Source organism: Sinohyriopsis cumingii, chromosome 3 (assembly GCF_028554795.1).
Source record: "Sinohyriopsis cumingii isolate HCF-2022 chromosome 3, ASM2855479v2, whole genome shotgun sequence".
NCBI lineage: Eukaryota > Metazoa > Mollusca > Bivalvia > Unionida > Unionidae > Sinohyriopsis > Sinohyriopsis cumingii.
In genome coordinates this window covers 114,095,229-114,112,644 of record NC_142963.1, presented here as the reverse complement: position 1 = coordinate 114,112,644, position 17,416 = coordinate 114,095,229, and the positions used below count along the sequence as shown (strand labels likewise).

General features: G+C 36.1%; 1 protein-coding gene across 1 annotated transcript in view; it reads left to right on the top strand.

Annotated features, from left to right (window-relative positions):
* The window catches only part of LOC149803618 (transient receptor potential cation channel subfamily M member-like 2), a 185,715-nt gene that overhangs the window by 160,387 nt on the left and 7,912 nt on the right, over positions 1-17,416 (top strand). The gene's annotated exons all lie outside the window — the stretch shown is intronic.

Here is a 17,416-nt window from a genome sequence, read left to right as displayed (position 1 = left end):
TAACGTGGTCGTGGCGTGGCTCCCGAAATTTCATATAAATATACAAAAAAAATCTTAAAACGTACAAAAAAAACAAAAGTTGCTTATCATTTTTGGGAAGAGATCGCATATGAATAATACAATACGATCGTGGCTTGGCTTCTGAAATTTTATATGTATTTTTCTCATACATGAAAAAGTATTTTTCTTGTACATGAAAAAGTATTTTTATTCTTCTAAAAGTAAGAAGAATAAACACTTAAAAAGTTTATTCTGGGATCGCGTAGGTCTTCGCCAATGTAACAAACTTGGATTGTTTTTCCTTACTGGCTGCAAAACATACCATGTGGCTTTTTTATTTGTTGGTGACATTGTTAGCTGTTTAAACTTTTATATACAACCATTGGTTTGGAGTGCAGAAATTCAGAGGCCCCATAAGGAAGCCACAAACTGGATATAAAATGCATTGAAATTTATCTGTTGTTACATAAACAAATTCTTTGTCCATACTGACAAACAGTGCATTGTTATATCATAATCCGCTTATCCTGACATCTAGCATAAGTTCTGTTTGTTGTGAAATATCCGCTTTTTTGTTGTTGACATTTCTGGTAACGGAGATCAACAGGACGAGGCATTGTCTTGTAATCTATCTTTCATCGGATTTTTGGCCTCTCGCTAGTAATTAATATATTTACAAAGACTGACATTTGTAGGTTGATGGTTAGTAAATTCCTCTTCATTTCACTCAGAATTAAAGCCTTCAGAATGCTCAAGTTTTCTGTAATAATCCCTGTCATCAGAACACGTGTGTCTCTATTGTCCGTTGACCCTTTGTTAATTTTCAGACGCATGCGTGGAAGGCAGCATCACACTGCTACCACAAATTTTTAAAAAAAACTATAAAAAAAAAAAAAAAATACATCTTATTGGTTTATTCAGTAGGCATGGAGGGACAGTAACTAGAACGACAGCCAATTTCTTTTTAAAAATGTACCCAGATAAAATAGTTTGCTGAAATTTCAAAGGAAACAGATTACCTTTGAAGCACCGACTGTTATGAAAACGTACTTAGCAAATGGAAAAAATACCAGTCTCAATCATGCAATACAGTTATTTGATGTTGCCTCCACAATAAGAAATGGGCATTCGTTTGGTTCTCCAAAACTGTTCTTAGTGGTGACTTCAATAGCGCATGCACCCTTCATCAAAGAAAGCCGACTACAATCTTTCAATAACAGGAAAGAACTTTTCTTCAAAGGAAGTTAGTACCAAACTTAAATAAAAGTGATGGAATCTGATGGATTTTTGCATTTTTCAACGTGACTGGAACACGTTAACTGTACTGTGAAAGTTTACTTTTTGTAGCGAAAAGGTTTATGCCAACAGCAGCTTAAAACGCAAACTAACTTTTACCGACTTGGAACGTACTTTAAAGTAAATGTGCTTCGTCATTCATTATGTGATTGTGCTATGTTTTTCCACTGAATTCAGACCAATATGACCTGTTAAAAAATTTATGAATATTTTAAAGCTGTGTGTGCATATTTTCAATGGAATCACTTGTTTTGTGGATTCAATATATATGATGAGGTTTGCAGGTGTGTACATGTTGTTGACACTCTATTCATGCTATACATTAGACATTTTTATATAAACAGGATTCACATATATGTACCAATTCATGGTTCTCTAAATAAAGTAAACTATTATATTATGTCTTCTCTGTTTTCACTAGTGGTGTATTTCTCATTTAATATGCGTCAATTCAAGATGGTAACTGTGCCAACAAAGCACGTATTTTACCGGCCGCATTTATATCCCCCCCGCCCCCCACACACACCACACATTTTTTTGGGGGGTGGGTACATTTTATTCAGCTAACTGACTTGGTTGCATATAACATGGTTCGGTATATAACACGGTCGGATTTTATGGCTCCCAACTACCGTGTAATAGCGTGGTCACACTGTACCTTTAAGTGCTTCTTCTTTGTGCTTGTCTAGACCTGTAACCTCTTTAGACTTAAAATATTCTTCCTGGCTGAAGACAAGGTCTGCCACCTTATATAGTAACATCCTTGATGGGTCCTTGGAAGTTAGGCACTTTATTTCTGCTGTCCTTAGCTTTGATGGATTTACTCAGACATCATCAAACTTTTCAGGATCATCCTAGTCGACAATAAGAGGAACTTTTCTCTGCAAAAATAGTATAACAGATAAATTACAATGCTTTCCACTGGTTTAAATTAGGAAATGTAAACTTCTTTTATTTCTTAGTGCAGATCTTGAAAACAAGTTTGTGAAATGAATGCACAACAAAAATTATGTAAATGGCCATGTTACAAGACTGCACATTTTATGAGGAGAAAATGATGTCATGTATAGTTGATGACAAATATGACTTTCTTTGCTATCCATATCAGTTATTAAGAGAAAATAGGCATTTACCTAATGTTCATTTCATTATTGTCATGGCTGACATATTGTGTGATTGGTTAGTGGCTGCACATGTTAAGCAGGTGTCAAAAACAGATAACAGTGTCTTTATTTAAAAGTGATTTTGTTGATGACCTGCTGAAACATGCAGAATTATGTCAGTCATTTTGGAATGAATAGCTATGAAGTGTAATGTAGTTTACCATCAAATGGCCCAGCTCTTGCAAAAGGACAGAAGTTGTGTGGGTCCTCAAAGAATGTGTAGATTAGAATATAAATAAGCAAATACTAGTAGGAGGCAAACTATATTACAATTAGGCAATTACTACTATTCAGTGGGACACATATGATAACAGACAATAAAATCATTCTGCTGGTCTAAATAACTGGATTTGATCTGTAAAGGAAAAGAAGAGTGTTCATTGTAGAATATACATTAAACAGTTCTTACCTCCATTGCTGATGCAGTACTACAAGTTGAGAAACCTGAAACTGAAGGGCCTTGCATTGAGATGGGCTTCTGGTTGCTGACATTTCCAAGTACAGAAACCATTTTTGACATGAAACCAACAACACCACATTGTTGTTTTTTGGTCAAGTTCTTGATATAACATGGAAAAATTTAATGCAAGTTGCTATTTTGAAAGACAGCATGTATTACATGGAAATATCTAACAAAATAAAATATTTAAAGTTTTTTTTTAAATCAAATTATCTAATGTTATAATCTAATAATTTACATACAGCAAGAGGTCAAATTTTATTAAATTTTGTTGATAGTGAATTGTGCAATTTTACATTATTTTTTTTTGTTAGTAATATAGTATCCAAATTCAGTATTAAGTTAACCATGTCATTTTTGCAGATGTAAAGAGCTTTCAAAATGTTTACACATTTAAAGGGCCTTCATACCAAAATGATGTCTGCATTGGTTAAATCATGTTGAGAATGGTGATTTTTAACAATAAACACAAGTATATTAATTTGGTGTGCTGCTCAAGAAAGATAATGACAGAGTTTGATTACACTTGGCCACTCTTTTTGCCAGAAGCCATCAAGTAGGTAGCAAATTATGATTGACAAATAATGCACAATTCAGGATCATAAAATGAACTCATTCAGATCTTTCTGGCTTTTAAATCATATCATGCCAAAGTGACTTAAAATTAAAATGGTGCCTGTCACACCTCAACAGTATGAACTCAGTCAGAAAAAGCTGTTAATTTTGGACTGCACACAGCCAAATAAAATAATTTTACTGTAACAATTAATAAAGCAAGCATGTGCATCAAACGTACTTACCAACATTGCTGTCTTGGTTGGGCTGCATTTCATTTTGGTATGGGAGATTTTTTCTTGAGCCCTGTGAATCAGATTTATCAAACTGGCTCGTTTGAGCATTATTAGCCTGATTAAAGCCATACTCTCCCTCAGAAATACTACTACTACTACTATTTTGTTTGGTACCATCATCTTGATTTCGAAGATCCATGTCAAGATAATCATTTGAGTTCAAAAAGCTATAAATCTTGCTGAAATAGCTGAATATAGGTCATCGCTATCTATAATTGTGCTATCAATGATGCATTCCTGGTTGAACCCATTGCATTTTCTTCAGATCTTGTCACTGTATACTAGGTTGCTAAAGATTTCTTTGCTTTAGGTGTATTTGGATAACTTTGCAGGTTTGCAGGTGACTTGACTGAACATATTGAGCTTGGTTGTGCAGGAGATTTGTTTGGAGTCTTTAATTCTGAAGTACTTGACTTGGATGGAGATCTTGATTTAGATGGCAATTTAGATGGAGTACATTTGGATTTTTCTGATGTATTTGCAGGGGAGCTGAATTTTGCTGGTCACTGGACTAACATGAAATTTGCAGGTGACCTGGCTGGAGATATGGATTTTACTGGAGACTTGACTGCAAGAGATCTTAATTTTTCTGGAGACTTAATCTGTGCTCAAGATTTGAATTGAGAATTTGATTTTGCTGGAGATGTCAGTTTTGCTGGAGTTGACTTTGCTAGAGATCTTGATTTGTTTGATTCAGCCAGAGTCTGATCTATAGGAGTGATTGGACTTGGGCTCCCACTTTGCATATTAGCAAATGCCATAATTTCTGCAACTTTTATGGCATCAAGCTTCTTAACACATTAACCCCTAGCGACGACTTTACGGGGCAGGAGGTAGTAGCCTACTGCCGAGCTCTGTAGCGTCATGGTCATGCATGATACACTAAAGTGGGTGGTATTATGGAAAGGTAGACAGATGTAGCTCTATAATGATACCAAATAATCTGGAATATCTAGTTGCACTACAAAATACAGATAGAAAAACCTCATTTTTGGACCTGACTTTTTTTAACCCAAAATTTGCCCTTGGTCTTCATACAAAAACAACAGCTCCGTTAAGCAAAAAAACAAAAAAAGAGGTCCAACTTTTACCCTTCTGCTCATGCATGAGTCAAATAGCCAACGAAAATAGATGTTTCTAACACCACTAGGCAGTATTTTATTGAAAGATGACCGGGGATTTGGTGTTTTCGAGTCTATTCAGAAATAGCTTTCAGAGTGTGTTTCCTACTCGATTTTTAGGCAAAAATGACAGAAAGCTTCAGGGGTTATGTATTAACTGGTTTCTGTTTCAGGCTGTGCTTTTCTTGACTCATAATTTTCCCTTTCCTCAATTTGGGCTGTTTGCACTCACAAGTAGCGTCATTTTGCAGCAACCCTTTCTAACTTCAGACTTGCACCCCTTTTTCCTGAGGTTTGCATTTCCACTGAAAGGTATTCTAACTTCTCTTCACAGTCTACCTTGGTAATGTCCACTTCTTCCAAAGCTTGGTTAAAAAACTTTTGCGAGTGTAACAACCTACAAAACAAAACAAAAATACTGACAAATATAAGGTGTGTGTGTTTGTGTGTAATTTGGATTTTTCTAGTATCTTTAACAATTTTTCAGTCACATCGCTACAATGTCTGCAGTGTGACAGTTTATAGTGATGCACTGGGGCATCATGCCGCAGATATGTAGCTAGATGTCCCACCCAGTCACATTATCCTGACACCAGGTCAGCCAATCCTAACACTAACATCTTATTGCTGAGTGCCAAGCGAGGCAGCTGTGGTAACATTTTTGTAAGTCTTTGGTATGACTCGGCCAGGTATTGAAGCTACAACCTTCTGCATCCGTCTTCCAAGAGGTCTTGTATATTAACTGTACTCTTTACCAGTATGTCAGCTATAATGAAACCTATGGTGGTTGAAGAAATATATTCAGCTCTCAAATACCAAGAACAAAATTCGCTTGCTTGGATTCATAACAAAAAGAACCCACAAAAATCCCTATTATATCTATTATATTAATTGAACTGAATAAATTATCATGAGATAAAAGAAAATCTCTAGGTCCTATGTACAGGTTTACGTTTGAATGTGGAAATATGAATGACTAATGAGTTTTTATGTCTTTGGGAGGGCAGTAGAGGCCATCCATTTTGCATGTATGCAAAATAATCAGCCATTTTTGACACCACCCTCCCCCACTGTTGCATGGCCTAATTTTATGCAAATATTGGCTGCAAATGACAATTATTTTTGACTAATATACTGTTCTAGAAACCAGAGAAGGACAGTGAGCATGCAGTCTAGTTGTTAGCTTCTTTATATAGAGAGCTTCCATTTGCTTTGAAATGCAGACAATTAAAGTTGATTGTATTAGGTGTCCCCCGGCGATAATGATGTTAGAAATTATAAATTGACTAGCTCAACTGCCCATCTGAGGATGGGAGTCATAAAAAAGTTTGCACATAAAAAAATGGGTAAGCGAGTTTAATAGAAAGTTTGAACATAAATATACAACAAAATATATTTTTTTAAAATTTGGATATGCAGCCACATGTTTCACACTCCCGACCTTTTGTTTGGCTGATGCTTGACACATATGGAAAAAAAGACAAATGTGGGTGTCTGTATATAAGATGAATGCAGTGATTAAGATTAATGCATTTTTTTTATATCCTTGATGCTTTTCATTTTTAAAATCAGCAGGTACAAACAGGAAGGTGGACAAATACTATAGCCAGATAGTATTTGCCCACCTTCCCTATAGTATAGGTTGTTTGTTGTTTGCTAAAGCAAATGTTTTACCCTTAGTTGCTACAATTTAGTTTGTTATTATATGCGTACGTACTAGTTTTACTCACGCCCACCCACCCATTCATAAGTACTAAATGGACAGCCCCATACGAAATGATGAACAACATGTTTTTAATTAAAAATTATTAATACAAATACTACAATAATAATAATAATAATAATAATACTTACTGCCTGAGAAAATGATCTGCCCGACATGGTTGATCAGTTATCTGTTCCAATCCCTCATTGTCCAGCAGAGAAGTTTTAAACAGAAACCCATGTGCTATCGCTCTCACTTGGCCAAACCAACTGGCCTTTGGTAAACATTGTAAACTTTTGTCATACTGAAAGAAAACTATAAAGTGTGATCCATGGAACTCACTTTGGAAGCCAGTTGGAATTGGACGGCCATCTTTTGAAGTTTGATTTTTCTGCTAATTCTGTAAATCAGCCAATCAGAGAAGTGTCAGCATCACTCCTCTAGCATGTACATGTTGATCACAATATAAAGTTGCTTTTGTCCTTGAAAACTACAGTAAACTAGGTCAAGTCAGCTGCTGGGAAATTACAGTTGCTTCGGGTGATAACATTTCTTTTGGAAAGAAAGATCAACAAACAATTCCAATGGAACCATGCAATGAAAAACGAAGTAGACCATATTTAAAAATAAACTCAAACTGTGTAAGTATAGTTTTTTATGATTTATAATTTAGACCTATATTTTTAAGTGTATATATATGGCCCATATGTGCATGTAATGGCCCATTTGGCAATGCAAAAAATGTATACCTTTTTTTCAGAAATATATATTTGCATTCTTTCTAACCTGCCTAAAGGAGTCAATGGCTACAATCGTAGAAGGGCATGTTGAGTCTCTCTCTCTCTCTCTGTGTCTCACACACACACCTACACACACACATACATACGCAGTGATAGTTTACCCACCCATCATTAATAGGCCATAAGTAATTATATGGCTGGCAAGATAATGACAGTGGGTTTTGTTAAATCTAGGATAAGTACTGATTACTTGCCTAGGATTATCGTTAAAGACCATGATTCAATCAAAGGTGTTCTGTAGTTTAGCTATTGGCAGCATGCAGAGGGGAGGGGTGGGGTGGCAAGTGGCAATAGACTCCAAGCGAATTGGGGTTTTTATTTTTTAGCTGAAATTTTCATAGTATTTCACCTCAACTTGTTGAATCAGGGAGAGTTCTTCATAAAAACTAAATTTAGGAAGGGGGAGGAAGGGGAGTGCACATAACTTACATAAAAACTGTTCTCTGTGGCAAAGCAGGATCATCACTGAGGCACATTAATTTCCCCCGATTGCCTCAAACCATTGTGCTGCAACTGGTCAAAGCCTACATACAGGATTTTTTTATGAACGATCAATCGTGACCTAACAGGTGCTAAAATTAACCATCTACTGACACAGGTGTATATGTTATGGTTTACCTTGGTTGATGCTTTTTGACACTGCATGGAAACACTTTGAGAATGAATTTTAGAATTTAATTAAATGACAATAATATTTGTATTTCACCTTTTCTCTGCTGTTACACATGTCAGATGTCTACAGAAAGTATTTACTTATTTACTTAAACATAATAAGCAGTCAACACTATTTATATTTACCAAAATTCGATCAGACATAATCTTTAGATGCCGTTAATCTGGGCCCCAAAAATTGGCATTTACTGTGCATTCATCAAGTAATTTTCAAAATATGATATCTTAATAGAAGAAAAATCCTTTAAGGATGAGACAGCAACAGTGACTGAATTTCAGACCATACAAGCTTCCAGTTCAGAACTGCAAGTAGTTTTAGAAGCAAATGAAGTTGAAAATTCTTTTAATTATCTTGAAGATGAAGATGATATAATTAGGAAATAAAATATACTTCCAACTTGTACCCAGAGTTCAGAACCCTTTTGCACAAAGCACCAATGAAACAAAAGAAACTGAAAACATTGAAGGAACAAATGAGATAAATCGAACTTCATTATCATATGCAGTGAACCCAGAATATGTGCCAGTAATAAATGATGCTTTGATGTCAAGTTTGATGAATTGATTGAGATAATTCAAAATGAATTTAAGGAAAGAAGCTATGCTTCACTTGCTGCTGATGATGATTATGATGTTTTTGATGTATGGAGCCAGGAAGCTGATACACTTCATCATTTAACAGAGATTTTTGACTCCTCAACAGCTAAAACCAAAGATGTGAAGACTAATTTTGAGACATGTAAACCAAACATGGAATCAGATGAATTTTACAGTGGATCCACACACACATTAAGAGTGACAATACTTTTAATCTGTTGTTTTCTAATTCGATTTAGAATGCCTGATGAAGCAGCATCATATATGCTTAGAATTATTGCCTGTAACATGCCTCATGATCACAAGTTAATGGGAACAATGTAGCAAATGAGGAAATTTCATTCTGACTTCACAGCAGATATGGTTCCTAAAATACATTATCATTCGTTGTAATTTTTGCTATTTAGCTGTGGTAAGGCAGAAAAAGGAGTGTCGAACTTGCTTTAAAAGTCTAACTTGTTCTGGATCACTGGCATATTCTGTTCAGTTAAAGTTGATATCACAACTATCAGCGTTGTGGAAAAATCCTGAATTTAGTTTTGCTGTTAGGACACAGATTCAAACATTAAAGAGAAAATAGCAAAGGCTTTTTGAAGGATATATATATATATATATATATGATGGGAAAATGTACAAGAGACTTTATGAAGATGGTATTTTAAATGACAAAAAGAACTTGTCATTTTCAGTGAATACTGATGGTGTGCCACTCTTTAAATCTTCAAATGTCGGAATGTGGCCAGTTTACACGCTGATTAATGAACTTCCTATATCCCAAAGAAAGATGCACCATGACTCAGTATTCTATGGTTTTTGGATATCCAGCAGAAAACCACAAACGTGGTTATTTCTAAAACCTTGATTTAAAGAACTTTAGAATTTGGAAACCCATGGCCATAATCTTTTAATGATTCTGATGGTAATCCTTCTAATAGCAAATGTGTTTTACTGACACGTACCATGGTCTACAGCTGTACACAATATAATGGAGATTATAGTTGTTGGTTCTGTCTTCAGAAGGTGAAACATAAACTTGACACTGGTGGCATTTGCCATGTTTGTCCTTTTGATGTTAAGAACCCAAAAGGTACACCAAGCACAAAGGAAATGGTCATAAATGATGTTGAAATTGTATTAAAAAACAATATTGCAAACAATGTCATTAAGTACACTTGTAATGGTCATACGGAACCATTTTAGTTTATGTACCTACAGTATTTTGATGTGATTAATAGTTGTGTCCTTGATTTTATACATGGCATCTGTCTTGGGATTATGAAACAGATGTTGAACTTGTGGTTTGACAAAACAAAAAAATCTAAAGACTTATATTGCCTTGCAATATATTTATCCAGCAATATTTGTAGCACAAATTCCCAGAAGTCTTAATAATCTGTCATGTTGAAAATCCTCTTAATTTAGAAATTTCTTGCTTTATTGGGGTGTGGCTATTTTGAAGAATGTTCTTAATAATGAGTGCTTTGATCATTTCTGTTTATTTGCAGAAGCCTTTTATTTAGTTTTGAAAGAAACTTATTTCAGAATGTGATTTGCAAGTTGCTCAGCCATGTTTGCTTCATTTTGTGGAAAATTATGAAAAGCTTTGCAGAATTTGATACCTACTACTAAATTTACATCAACTGCTGCATCTTGTTGACTTGATGAAACAAACTGGACCATTATTTGTTTACAATTGTTTCATCTTTGAAGACTTAAATGGATATATCATTAAACATATACATGGGACTCAAGGGGTTGAGATGCAACTGATGAATATTATATGCATGTTAAAGGCGACTCCTTATGTATGATACCTTTTTCAGGAAGTTTGTACGAAGATTTGGTTGCATTATATTATGAGTTAACTGCGGGTGTGCATAGTAGACATTTCAATGAGGATGAGACTGAAGATGGAATACGCCCCATTGGATCTATTCAGTGAAGACATTTAACAGACCAAGAGTTTGCTGTGGTGTCTTCATTTGGGATAACTGTCAAGGATGTTAAATGTTTCATGAAAATGAAGATGTATAAACATGGGTTTAGTGTTTATGGCAAAGAATATTCCAGGCTTAAGAAAAGAAGGCAAGATATTATAACCTGTTCACTGAATGAATCTGCAGATTTGTGAAGTGTCATTTGTTTTATACAGTCACAAGTTCAGAAATGGGATGGATTCACAATTGGTAATTTGGCACTTATTAAGCAATTCACCGAAGTTAAGTTATTTGGACCGGTTTGGCATGTTACGTACTCAGCTTTGTCTGAAATGAAAGAAATTCCATTATCTTCTATTATTAATGTTACAACTTTGTTGAAATAGATGGAGAAAAATTTGCCCAATGCCAAACAGATATAATCGTGATTGAGAAATGTTCTTGTTTGATGAATAAAGATATACCATATTTCTCGCTCTTGCTGTATGTGTGTGTGAGTGAGAGTGTGTGTGTGCATATATATATATATATATATATATATATATATATATATATATATATATATATATATATATATACACAGTGTGACCCCGCAATAACATGGTAATTGGGAGTCATAAAACCTGACTGTATTATAGACCGATCTGTGTTACAACCAACCAGGTCAGTTAGTTGAAGAAAATTATGAATGTACCCCAAAAAAAGGTGGTGGGAGCTGGTAGGTAGTAAATGCGGGCAGTATAATATGTGCTTCATTGGCTCAGTTACCATCTTAAATCGATGCACATTAAATGGGAAATATACCTGTAGTGAAAACAGAGAAGGCATATGTTATATTTTACTTTATTTAGAGAACCACGGATTGGTACATATAAGTGTATATTGTTGAGATATACATGTCTAATATATATCATGAATAGAGTATCAACACCGTGTACTCACCCGGAAATCTTATCACGTACATTGAATCCACAAATACATGTAATTCCAGCAAATAAATGCACACACACACATTTAAAATATTCAGTAATTTTGTCACAGGTCATATATGGCTGAATTAAGGAGATAAAAATAGCACAATCATGTAACAAATGATGAAGCACATTTACTTTTCAGTACATCCCAAGTCAGTACAAGTTAGTTTGCGTTTTAAGCTGCCAATGGTAGCATTCGTAAGCATGAATTTTTTCCCTGCAAAAAGGAAACTTTCACAGCACAGTAAACATGTTCCAGTCATGTTGGAAAATGCAAATATCTATCAGATTCCATTGCTTTTATGTAAGTTTGGTACTGACTTCCTTTGAAGAAAAGTTCTGTGTTTTTATTGAAGGTTGTAGTCGGCTTTCTTTGATGAAAGGTGCATGTGTTATTGAAGTCACCGCTAAAGGACAGTTTGGAGAACCAAACAAATGCCCATTTCTTATTGTGGCGGCAACATCAAATAATTGTATTGCATGATTGCGACTGATTTTTTTCTCCATTTGCTTAGTACATTTTCATAACAGTCTGTGTTTCAAAGGTAATGTTTTCTTTGAAATTTCAGCAAACTATTTTATCTGGGTACATTTTTAAAAGAGGGATTGGCTGTCATTTGGTTAATTGTAGTTACTGTTCCTCCCTGTCTATTGAATAGACCAACAAGAAAGATGTTTCTTTTATATTATTTTATTTTTACATTTGTGGTAGCGGAGTGATACTGCCTTCCATGCATGCATCAGAAATTTAACAAAGGGTCAACGGACGATAGAGACACAGGTGTTCTGGTCTTAGTACAGAAAATGTGAGTGTTCTGAAGGATTTAATTCTGAGTAAAAAGAAGAGGAATTTTACTTACCATCCACATACAAATGTCAGTCTATCTAAATATATTAATTACTAGCAAGTGGCTGAAAATCCGACAAAAGATAGATTACGAAATAATGCCTTGTCCAGTTGATCTCCACTACCAGAAATGTCAACAACAAAAAAAGTAGACATCTCACAGCATACAGTACTCATGCTAGATGTTGATGTAAGGGGATTATGGTATAACAGTGCACTGTTAAGATGGTTTGTAAATATGGACAAAGAATTTGTTCATGTAACTGTAGATAAATTTCAGTGCATTTTATATCAAGTTTGCAGCTTCCTTTGATGGGGCCTCTGAATTTCTCCACTCCAAACAAATGGTTGTATATACAAGTTTCAACAGCTAATGTCACCATCAACAAAAAAAAAAGATAATATATTTTGCTGGCAATAAGGAAATAAAATCACAATTTGCAATGTTGGCAAAGCCCTGTGTGATCCCTGAATAAACTTTTTGGACGTTATTGTTATTTTTGTACTTTTAAGAAGGAAAAACTAGTTTCTCGTGTACAAGAAGAATAGACATAAAATTTCAGGAGCCATGCCATGATGATCTTGTATTATTTATACACAATCTCTTACCCACAATAATAATAATAAATATTCAACTTTTTAAATTTGTTTGTACATTTAAGAAAGAAAAGGGGGGAGTATGAGAAAATACATGTTTATGGAATTTTGGGAGCCACGCCATGACCGTGTTATATCCAAATTCGTGTTATAGCAGAGTGTGCTATAGTGGGGTTACACTGTATACTACTAGTTCATGTCCAGGTGAGTATTTTGAGACTATGTTAAGATGTTTTGCCAAAGAATGTTCTGTATGATTTATATTATGTACAACCATCAATGTATTTTATGATGTCTGCCATCTTTGTTATGGCGGTAGTTTTTTATTGAAGGCACCTTCAGTGTTTAACGTTGTTTGTTTACATTGGTTGAATGTTGTGAATTACACATATAATAGCTTCATGTACAGATGGATATTTTGAGACCATGTTAAGTATGATGTATTGCCAAAGAATGTTCGGTATGATTATGTGCAACATTCAATGTATTTTACAATGTCCACCATCTATGTTTTAGAGGCAATGGTATGTATTGGAGGCACATCAGATTTTCACTATGCAGTGTGTACAAGTATTATTGAGCACCAATAAACCATTTATATAACGGGTTTTTACATAGAATAAGTTATGGTCAAAAATAAAATAATGCACTAATCAACTCCAGCAAGGATAACACATCTGCATGGTGCTTGTTCTAATTTTCTTGCACCACCAACTCGTTTGGAGGCCAGTGTTTACAGTTATGTGTCTGATACAATATTTTAGTGTTTGGTCTTGCATTTGTAATTAAAAGTGTAATACTATAATTAGCATTCAATATTTGTCTTGAATCTCATTATTTTAACGATATCTGTTATTTATTGCGTCTTAAATACCTGTTAGTAACATGCTCTATATTGGCAAAGTGTTACATTGTGTAGTGCAGCTGAAGGTTATAAATAGTGGTTTGTGCACACCAGTCAGTTTCCCTTCAAGTGGCATGGGGTTCCTATGCAAATGCAATATATACTGTATACATGTAATTGGCTTCCATAAGTGATGGGGAATGTTATCATTCGATAAACAGAAATTAATTGAAAGAAATCATATTGAAAAATATACATTTATTTCTGCAAAATAAATATTTAGTAAATTAAGGTTCTAAAGAAAATAAAAGCAAAGATACAGAGACAGCCAGGAAACCATCATCATCTCATTCCAATGCAATTAAAATAACTTCATCTCTCAGAGTTAGTCATAGTAATACTTCTAAGATTGGTATAAGCTTTAGCTGGATGAATGTCTCATTAGATGCACAAAGAACAGATCCTTTTAAAATTATAGGTGTTAATAATAATACTAATAATAAAGACTTTTTTTAGAGAAGGTAACTCAGTTAGCTACAGAACTAATCTACCTTGAGGCCTTCTATCTGTTATGCACAATATATACAGTATATACAACATGATGTGAAGAATCTGGCTTGACACTAAGTAATTGAGTGATTTTAAAAGTCAAAGTATAAGCCTGGAACACATGCACAGGCATCTATGAAAACATAAACATATATAAAATATAAAATATCATACTGTATTGAAAAATTCAACTGTGAAAATGATGCAGAATTGCAAAAAAGCAGGTGGTTGATGGAAAGGTGTGCTTGGAAATCAGTGTCTGCAAGATGAACAACAATAGCCTGCTCCTACTCAGCAAATGTGCAGAATTTGACCTCTAATCAAAAACTCAATGTTCAGAATGGCAAACAAACACAAGAACACCTGGATGCACCCCAGATCTCACCAATGGCACTTAATCGACTATGTAATAGACTGCCAGCGCAATGCCCAGGATGTCCTCATCATCAAGGCCGTGCGAGGAGCAGAATACTGGACAGACCAAAGACTTGTCCGAACTACCTTAAAGCTGTGCATTGCCCCACATCATCCAATGCATCCTAAGCTTGTCTGCACAGCCTTCAACATTGTCAAACTCCAGCAGTCTTCCACCCAGCTCAATTTCCAGAAGATCCTAGATGACAAGCTGTCCACCAACGGACCTATTTGTGGAAACGGCTCAGAGAAATGGAACAAGCTCAGGGACATGGTAGAAGAAACAGCTATGGCAACTCTGGGCCCCAAGAAGAGAACCCTTCAAGACTGGTTTGATTAGAACAATGGTGCCATTGAAGATCTGTTTGCCAGAAAGAACAAAGCATTCATGAACTGGCAGAATGACACAAACTCCATCCCCAAAATAGACCGCTTCAAATCCTATCAAGCTGAGACTCAGAGAGAAATCTGCATGATGCATGACCATTGGTGGGAAAGGAAAGCTGATGAAGTGCAACACTATGCCGATACTAACAACTCCAAAGAGTTCTACAATGCCATCAAGTCAATCTTCAGCCCTTCAGAGTCTGGCTCTGCCCCCTTGCTTGTTGCAGATGGAAGTACACTAATAAAGGACATGGCTGGCATTAAGGACAGATAGAAAGAACACTTTAGTCAGCTCCTAAACCTGCCCTCATCGGTCAACCAATCTGTTCTTGACCAAATACCCCAACAGCCAATGCACGACCAACAGATGTTCCGTCAATGATAGAAGAGTTGAGGACGGCCATTAAACAAATGAACTATGGCAGGGCACCTGGAAAGGATGGTATCCCAGCTGAGGTGTACAAGGCTTTCAGTGAACAGACTCTGGAGGCATTCCACGATGTGCTAATTAGCATCTGGACAGAAGAGGAGATGCCAGACGACCTCTGCAACACATCATTTGTGACCTACATGAATAAAGGCACATGTGTAGACTGCAGTAACTATAGAGGCATCTCCTTGCTCTCCATCGCTGGCAAAATGCTTGCATCATTCTCAACATGCTTATTGCAGCAGTGTCTTCCAGCCCACCCCAAACACTGTCCTTTCACAACCCTTCATCACCATTGGCAACACGCGGCAGAAGAATATGGACATTTTCAAATACCTTGGCAGCACAATATCCAGTGATGGCTCCCTGGACAAAGGGATCTCTGCAGGGATCCAAAAAGCCAGTCAAGCACTCAGACAACTCCGAACCAAGGTCTTGCAGTACAAGGACATACGCCTGTCAACAAAGATGAAAGTTAACAATGCAGTTGTCCTCACATCTCTCTTGTATGGCTGTAAAACATGGACTGTCTACCAAAGGCATATCATTCAGTTGGAACAATTCCACCAGCACTTCCTGAGATCCAACATGCAGATCAAGTGACAGGACCAAATCAGCAGCCTGGAAGTCCTTGATAGAGCCAGCACAACAAGCATCGAAGCCAAACTAATCCAGGCCCAGCTTCATTGGACTGGCCATGTCATCTGCATGGATCAAAACATAATCTCAAAGCAGCTGATCTTTGGTGAGCTAGCCCAGGGCAAGCAAAACCAAGGCCTCCCTTGCAAGAGGTACAAAGATAATCTCAAAACGCACATCAAATGGACAGACTTTCAACCCCACCAGCTTGAGCTTGCTGCCTCAGACAGAAGCCACTGGCGAGCCCTAACCAGAAAAGCCTGTTCTACCTTCGAGGTTGACCACCACCAGGGCCTTGCTGCAGTTCGTGAGAGACATCACAGAGCTGTATCCCAGCCACACCCAACCACTGGTGTCCCATGCCCCACCTGCAAATGCCTGTGTGCATCAGAATTTGGATTTAAGAGCCACATGCGCCTCCACCATCGATGAGATTGCACACCTTGTCTTCCTCATCTCGAGAGACTACCAAGAGAGAGAGAGAGTGACCAAGGATTTGAGGGCAGTTCAAAATGACCAGTGTCAGCATCCAAGATTATTCCATAGCATGCAGATGAAAAGGAGGCTATTTGAACTGATGCAAGACACTGTGTTCTTTGGACTGATTGCATTTTTAAGTCACTGCTTTTATGTTTATGGAAATAATGATAGTGGATGCCATCAGATATAGTTACTGTTACTACAGTGTCACAGACTTTTAACAAGTTTGAAAGAAAGTGTCCTAGCTTCAGTGCCATTTGGATTTATATAAAAGGTGCTGTTCTGCCATCAAATATGGCATGCTGTTTGTAAAAGTAGAGAAAGAGTTACACAACTGTACCTCCAACAACTGCTGAACTGAATTTGATTAACTTTGACACAAAGTATAGCAATATAGGGTGTTTCAACTTTGGCACATGTTGATGATGAGAGAAACCTTGAAACATTTGTTTTCATAATATATGCAATCAACAGCATTGAAAGAAATTTCAACAGAAATAAGCACCCCAATGACTCAGATTTTTGGCCGACAAAAGCACAGAAGTAACCTATGATAAGGACTATTTAGAAGCAAGTTTTAGATTATGCATAACTTTTGCTCTTATAGAAAGAAAGTATAACACACATTAAATTTAATTTAGAATACCTGATGA